The following is an 8,641-nucleotide window of genomic DNA, read 5'->3' as shown; positions in this document are numbered from 1 at the left end:
CTCTTATTGTTTGATGATGTCTTTAGTGCTTTAGGTGTTTCATGCCAATCAAACTTTGCATTGAACATGGGAAGCCCTCATGGATTTCCTCTACACTATTTATCTTTCCAATCCCTGAGCATTGTGTACATGTACATGCATTTTCACAGCATCCTGTTGAGATAGTGGGTGTTATGAGCCCTACTTGACAAGGGTGGAGCTGAAGGACAGAAAGAAAAAGGCTATAAATAGACACTCCTTTTCAGAGCTTTGTGTCGCACATCACTTGATTTTTCAGAGTATTTATCCTTATACAGAAATTTGTACCTATAAACTACACATAACATTCCATTTATGCCACAGCACACAAAGAGGGAAAGATGTTCTTACCCTCAAGGTTTTGATGATATTTCAGATTATCTGGGCTTAGACTTTAAAATGCAATGACATAAGGACTGAAACCCTGAGCAGAGTTGTGGCAAGCTGGTGTAAAGAGCTGAATGCAGATCCAAAGTGCCCATAGCAGCCTGTGTGTCTGAGGAACACATGGTCACATTGTGTGCTATTTGGAGTTTCCTAACAGTTGTAAATAACTCAGCTAAATATATCCAAATAAACTTTTGTCCTCTGTTTCCCACTGTGCTCTTGTTGGACAGTGACTAAAAATAGATATAAGTATTGGAAGGTCTCCAGAGATCTGTATTTGACTGCAGTGCTTTCCTGCAAAACTTTTAGAGAGAAGTAAGTCTCATATATGGCCTCATTAAGGACTGGTGAGAAAGTGAGATAAGTCTGCAATGATTTCTGTGACACAAGAGGAGCTGAAGCCTTGCATGTAATCTGATTTCCTATATCCTTATTAACCAGCTTAGCAGCGAATCATATAAAACAAAATGGTGTGTTTGTGAACACTTTTAAAATCATATATAAGTGGTTTTCACAATTATTTTAAATTAAGACAATAATAATGTGTAGTAAAAAAAATCATTGTTATTCCTTGATATGATTGACTGCAGAACTCTGATCACAGAGGGGGACCTCTCTACCCTTCCTGAGACCAACAGTCACAGTGGAAAAAAGATCAACTCATATAGTATCTTACTTGTACTGTCAATGACTTCCACTGACATCCTTCTAATGATGATGCTCAACCCTTTATACAAATGGACTTCAGTTTTTCCATGTCAACACCCAAAAAACAGTGCACTTTGGGGTTGGTGATTGCTTTGGCCAAGCTAGAAACTTAGTCAAGCTTTAGGAATTAATTTTCTAGTTAAACTTAATAAACGAACCTTTTCAGCTACTCATCACCTATGCAATGGAGATATTAATGGAATACTCTGAGGAGGGTTTTTTCACATGTGCTGTCCACAGAAGGTACTCTATCTGCTAAATAAAACCAAGGAAGAACTGGTTGAGGATGAGACAGTCAGGGAAGCCTTTGGCTCCAGTGACTACAGTGTAGACCCTGAGGAAAGTGGGAAGGGAAGTAGCTGAGTATCTAGCATGAGGGCAAAGGGAAGATGTAGCCATATTCTTCCTAAAGGTGCTCAGTGACAGGACAAGAGAAAAAGGTCACAGGTTAAACCAAGGAAAATTTTGGTGGGCAGATGTTTGGGGATTTTTTAACCCTGAAACTAATGAAGCACCCAAAGAGATGGCCCAGGCATTGTATGGAATCTCTGTCCTTGGTCTTCATCAACTTCTGGTTGGGGTACTTTGGGTGTGGAAGTGAGCTAAATTATCTTCAGATGTACTTTCCAACCTAAATTATATTAAAATCTATGATAAAAGACCCTGGACTTTAGGACAGTGGAGTTAGGTTTGTCAGGGGAACTGTTAAACCACTCGTCCTAGAAGGTTGTTTCCACAGACAAAAGTGCCCAGAGGAGGGAGAAACCCTCCGCAATGTGTAAGAACAATTTATCCCAGTTTGAAAGAAAATGGGCAGGCAGAGCAGGTCAGCTTGGCTAAACAAAAAATTCCTAAATTCCTAACTGAAGTAGACAATAACTGGACTGATGACCAGAAAAAAGGCAAATGCTACACCTACTTTCAAAAAATTGCAAGAGGGTTTAGGGGATTATAGACTGGCTAGATCATACTTTTGTGAAGATGCCAGTAAAATCTGTGGAAAGATACTTCATGTTCCCTATGGAACCTGAATCCCAGGTGCAGACAAAGCAGTGCTGCACAACCTTAGGCCCAAACTCAGGGCACTGGGATCATCCCTAGAATGCCTGGCTAAACTCTTTGTTGCATGGATCCCCAGAGCACAACTCTGAGCTAAGAAGACAGTCACCAGATACAGCTGCAGACCCAATTCCAGCATCTTCCTCAAATAATAAGCATGAAAGAAACCCACTGATTTCTTCTTGCCCATTGTTAAAGTATATGCAGAGGTCAGTTTTGAAGTTCATTGAGCTGTTTATTACAAGTACATCAGAAAGCAATTTTCTCATCAGAGAATCATAGAATTATAGAATGGTTGGGTTGGAAGGGACCTTAAAGATCAACTAGTTCCAACTCCCCTGCATGGGCAGGGACATCTTCCACTAGACCAGGTTGCTCAAGGACTTCATTGAAATCAGTCTTTGATGGTTTATGCAGCAGATACAAAAGAAATACTATAAATTAATGGAGAGGTAGTTCAAAATTATTGCATTACAGTGCATTACTGTCAAAATAAGAAATTCTAAGTTACCTGAGTATTTGTTATCTAACGACTATATAAAATTACAATCTCCATTTCCTCAGAGCACTAGAAAAAAGGAAATGGTTTAAAATGGCAAGATCTTGACATATAAATCACCAACCCATTAACACCTAATGTTTAAGTGAAGTAAAGGTTTAATGTATTTATCACACTTCCTTTGTTCACAAATCTATCTCAAAGAAACAAGGGCAAGAACAAGAAATAATGTGTCACTTGGTTGTCATAAGGATGTTGACCATCTCACTCCATTTGTACTAATCTAGCCTACTTGTCAGACAGCTGATGAGAAATTAATCAGCTTCTAATGCTGTCTTTCCCACATGAAGGAAAAAATATGTCTATCTACCCTGTCATGACCTTTCTCACTGAACATTTTGTTTTATTCAAACAAGAAGGCCCTGCCATCCAAAGCTCAGCTCTATCATGCACAGTATTAATTTTTCTCAGTGAGGGTTTATGTGGAGCCCATCAAGGTGCCATGCCTGCTGATCCCTTACTCATCCTGGCGTCATTTTGGACATCGTTGGGACCCTTTTTCAAAGAATTATATCCCTCTGTGTGTGGAACAGAAAAGTGATACAAGGTATCTTTAGATAACTGTATTTGTCAGGTAAACTGTACAATGTGTCTGAACAGGTAATAGAAGAGGGACTTCTCTAGCAGATAGGATCCTTCTCTGATCTGCCCTCCAGCCTCCCTGCAAATAAATATGAATCCTCCCCGATGGGGCTCCTTTGCCATCTCTGCCACAGAGCTGGTGAACCCTTACCAGCCCAGTTCTCCATCCATCCAAGCTGGGAAAGCACTGGGTGGAGGGCAGCATGGTCACTCCTCTTGTTTTTGCAGACAAGGTCATCAGTGTGGAGGCAGGAAGGGTGAGGAAAATCTGGTGACCTCCTCCCACTGCCACATTCACATGTGGTTGGGCTACCAGAGTGCAACCAAAATCAAACACTCCCAGGTTCAAGAATACATCTGTAGCCCAAATTAAATGCTAGCTTCCAAAATACACACAAAGAGCAAAGCAGAATGAACTTGTTTGGGCCAAGTTCAGGCACTCAGATGCAAAGAGTGACTCCAGAGAGTTGACTGATGGTTTTCACTTCATTCACTGTGCCTCTGTCCCAGGAGTGTGTTAGTGGCAGGTCAGCACTAATGATAAACTGGCTTTGAGAATTCATACAGACCAACTCTCCCATTGTGTTAAAATCCTTGCTGTCAAAAATTAGAAATAAATAGGAATAGAGTAAATTGCAATCTGAGAGCAACAGCAACAAAAAAGATCAATTTGCCTGAAGGATCTATAATAGGTTTTTCAGTATATTGTCAGAACTTTGCTGTATTCCAGCAATGCATCAAGTAACTCTACTTCAGATGCAAAAGTAAAGACAAAGCCATGATGAAATCCAGAATAGGAGCCAACTTCTTGAGTCTTTGTATATTGGAATAAGTCAAGTACACTTGGAAAATATATTATACAAGTATTATGGTCTTAGAAAATTGACTGTGAAAAACAGCATAAATGAGCTTCCTTAAAATCCCCATCTGTACGTCTTACAATCACAGGTTTTTGAACCAAAAATAAAATTGGTGAAGTTTATAATCTATTCAGCATGCTCTGCTGGACAAGCTCCTAATCAGCCTTAAGTAACTAGACTTGTTTTGAGCAGGGAGTTGGACTCCATCTCCTCCAGGTGTCTGTTCTAACCTAAATAATTCTATGATTCTATGATACAATATCTAAATCTTTTTCAATTGCAGTCAGTCCCACTACAATTCAGTAAAAATTCTCAGCTTTTGATGGGCATGTTCTTCATAAAGAAAGTGTCAAATGCAATGCTTGAACAAATTTCTGAGGAAATGATTGCACATTGAAATGTAGGGCTTACCTCTCAGTGAGGTGCCTTTTTATTTTTAATGCCATCTCCCATAGGATGCATTTCCTGTAGGGAGAATATCAGGTAATTTTCTTCATTATCATGCAGTGAAGTGCCTGTCAGCTAAACACTGCTGGAGCCCTCAGTTGATATTGCTGGTGTGCCACTTGGTATGAAACATTTCAAAGCAATAAGGGCAATATTTACACACAAAAGTTTTTCAAGTAATTATTCCATGAGAGATTTTTGTGACTGTTATAGTGTAGGCCCAGTACCAATGAGGCCTCTGCTCACACACCCCCCCACCCCCACTGTGGGACAGGGAGGATAAAATCCACCCAAAAGCTCGGGAAGGGAGACAAGGACAGGGAGGGTTACGTTCCCCAATTACGGTAACTGGCAAAAACCAGACAGACTCAACTTGGGAAGCAAGAAACCTAATTTAAACTACAAGAAGAAAGAGAAAAGGTGGCCAGATCTTAATACCTTCCACCCCCAACCCCTCCACTGTTCCCAGTCCCAGATCCCTTCCCTGCCACCTCCCCCTCAGGGCACAGGGAGGGGCAGGGGGGGTTCAGGGTCAGTTCCCCACACAATGTTTCTGCCGCTCCTTCCTCCTGAGGGGGGAGGACTCCTCACACTCTTCCCCCGCTCCAACGCGGGGTCCCTCTGACGGGAGAGTCCTTCAGGAACCCCTCCGACATGAGTCCCTCCCAGGAGGTCCCTCAGGAACTGCTCCAGCCTGGGCTGCACACAGAGTCACGGCTGCTGCGGGAGCCGTCACCTCCTCTGGCACGGGGTCCTCCATGGCTGCAGATCCACATCTGCGCCTTCCATGATCCTGTACGGGGTGTGTCTCCATATCTGCCCACCTGTGACACTTCAGGGGCTACAAATCCACATTTACCCCACCGAGGTCCTTCGGGGACTCCTCCATTGTCCTCCTTGGCACAGCCGTGCCGAGCCGAGCCGAGCTTGGCTGGTTTTCCGTGCAGATCCAGAAAACCTTCACAGCAGTAGTTGTTCCATGGGTAGTTGACGAAGGCAGAAAGAGATGGCATTCATTTACTTGCAAGTGTCAATTCTCAGAGCAGTGTTGCTGTTTAGGAATCAAATTTTTGTATCCAGCCTGAGACCTCTGCAGGAGAGGGAAGCTGGAAGCCTCTGTGTTCAGCAGCTGATGTACTGAGTGAAAATAAATGTTAGGAAATATTCACACTTTCAGATTACTGTCTGAATGAAAAGGATGCACTATTTCTATCTTTGGTTGCCTCATAATATTGTCTTAAATAAGGAAGTTAATATTTTATAGAAGGAATAGATTTTTTTTCTACCTGTTTCTATGGTTGTCTAATCATCTCTAAAGGACTATTTTAAAAGCCTTTTTCACAGTGTAGATTACAAGGGGATAATGAACAGAATACATGATTTATACAATATTCTCTCCCTGCCCAAAAAACAAATCAATAAGGACCAGAAATCCACTTTTATGGCTGCATAGCCCTTACAAAAGAGTAAAATATGTATTGCCTCTTAATCTAGATATCATGGAGTCTGTGCCAGGGACTGGGGCAGCCCCTAAGGACAGCTCACAGGGGTTCTTCTGGATACTTTTGAATACTTGAATCCTGACGGGGCTTTTTGGGACAGAGGTAAGATTAGGAGCCCCAAAAGGTGGCAGGTTGTTGTCACACATTAGATGCTCACTGTCCTTGGCAGTCATTACAACTGTAGTTTCCAACAGAACACTTTCAATCTTCAGAAAATGATCAAGGCTTAGTAAGAAAGAGGTGCCACATTGTTCAAGCAGCAATCAGTTTCAAACCACAGACAGTAAAAAACCCCCAAAACTTATACAAACAACTTAAAATTTGAACTCTTCCTCTGCCAAGGAACAAACTTTAATAGTTATTACATAGTCTGTAGATGTTCTCAGGGGACAGGAAAAATTAGCACAAATGTTTCTGTAATTGTGTCATACAAATTGGCATTCTTCACTGACCCTCAAGCTCATATTTTCATCTCTCTGTTACAATGTGCTCTTCTATAGTGTGCATGCTGCCGAAAGCTTGCTTAGTAACTGTTTTCCACAGTCTATGTCTCCTTAAATTTATTTTCTTGGTATTGAGGCAGGCTGCAAAAGCACCACCGACGTACACAGCAACCAAACTGGCAGCACATATGATCATAAGGTGAATATCACATATCAAGGAAATAGTTCATAAACATAGCTCTGTATGTGACATTTTAAGGTGTTTGGCAATATTGTTTTAGAACCCACCCAGGGAGAAACAGACTAATTTTCTCCACAGACCACAAAGAAAGCCAAAGGCTTTCATGTGATGCAGCCTTTTGCCAAACCTTGCTTTAAACCAGATAGATTCAATAAACTTGTTGATGGGGATGTTGCAGGATTGGGTAATAATTTGCCCTTTACTGGGTTTTGAATCTTGTAATAAGTTCTCTAGTCCTAAATACCCTGAGGATGTTTCCAAATACCTTCTCTGGTTTGTCTTCACATTAAACGCAGAATTTGTTTGTATGTCTGAAGGTGTGTATGTACTTGGTTTCAAACCTTCATTCAGGTAAGATTTTGTTTTGAACCACGATAGTTTTCTGATGTATCCTCTCTGTCACATGTGACACATTAAGCCCTCTCATTTCTGAGTGATCATTCACATTCTGGGTGTACAACACACCTTGGGGAGCACAGTGAAGTGTAAAAGTTTGTGCAGCTAATGAACACTCATCTAATCATTTCCATTGCATTTTACACCCAAGGGGTGGGTCATTTTGAAATAACACGAATTAATAAAACTACTTATTAATTTTTAAAGGTACGAGGCATTCTATGAAGAGTAGAATGTAAAGAAGCAGAGTTTAAAATAATTTTCAGAGTAGAATTTGAAGAAGTATTTACATTCTACATTTCCCTTTCTCATTAAAACATGGTAAATCTTTTGAAAACAATGTGAAATTATACAGTGCTAAAATACTAACTTTGCAGGTTATGGATATTGTGGTGCTTTCTATCTGTGTATCATGCACACAATATATCTTCATAATATTCAGTGTCAACAGAAATGCTGAAATCTCTATGAAAAATAACATCTTTGCATAATTTTTTCTCTAAGGATGCAGGAGGCTGATAAACAATTTGAATGTGGTTCAGTTCTGAGATTTTTGTCTCAGTCAATTCTACATTTCCCTTCAGGGCACATATGCATGTACAAACTTGTAACTAGTTTAATATTACATTTAATATATTCCTCATGATTTTTTTTTTTAATTTATAGATGACAATCTTTAATAAAGGAAAACCTGAACCTGCTAAATTAATACATCAGGTATTTAGTCTGTCTGGTTCCTCCATTTCAGTGACTAAAAATACATTTTCATAGTGTCCCCAGTAATTAAAAAAAAAAAAATTCAACATTCTGTGGCTTAGAGACAGTCCTTGCTTAAACTGCAAGTAACATGAGTTTAACTGTTTCATTCCCAGCAGAACAAAACCACTGTCATAGGGTAACTTCCTTCTTTGCAGAATCATTAGAGTTTCTACCAAAAGTATCAGACTGAGGTAACATTGCGAGGAAAAGGAGTCATAAGATAAAGATACATCTTTATCCAAAAGATGCAACCACAGCTCGGCTCTTTCTTTTAGTCCCATGGAATAATGAAGAGGTGGAGGTGACAGAAGTGTTGGTCAGAGCACCTCTGCCTTCAGGGCTCCTGAAATAGCCAGTGGCATTTGGTAGGACTTGCCAGCACACTCATCTCTATGTACTATACAATGATGTCAACTTCCAGCATGCTTGTCTTTTGGTTTATTTTCCTCATGTATAGCTGGATATTCGGTGCGTTGTTTCCTCACCAAAAAAGCACAAGAAGTAGCCAATGATATTCCTGTGCTAGTGCCTCCAGTATGGACATCTCCAGAGATATTTCTTCATCACTTTGCCTGTTTGTGTGCATATGCCTGTGGGCAGACAGCCTGGTTAATAATACATGTGGTCCAATTAGAATCATTTGCTGTCATCAGTGTTAGCAGTCTAAACACACACATTTA

The sequence above is a fragment of the Heliangelus exortis genome, chromosome 1 (assembly GCF_036169615.1).
Source record: "Heliangelus exortis chromosome 1, bHelExo1.hap1, whole genome shotgun sequence".
NCBI lineage: Eukaryota > Metazoa > Chordata > Aves > Apodiformes > Trochilidae > Heliangelus > Heliangelus exortis.
The sequence above is the reverse complement of the archived record's forward strand: the minus strand, read 5'-3'. Positions refer to the sequence as shown.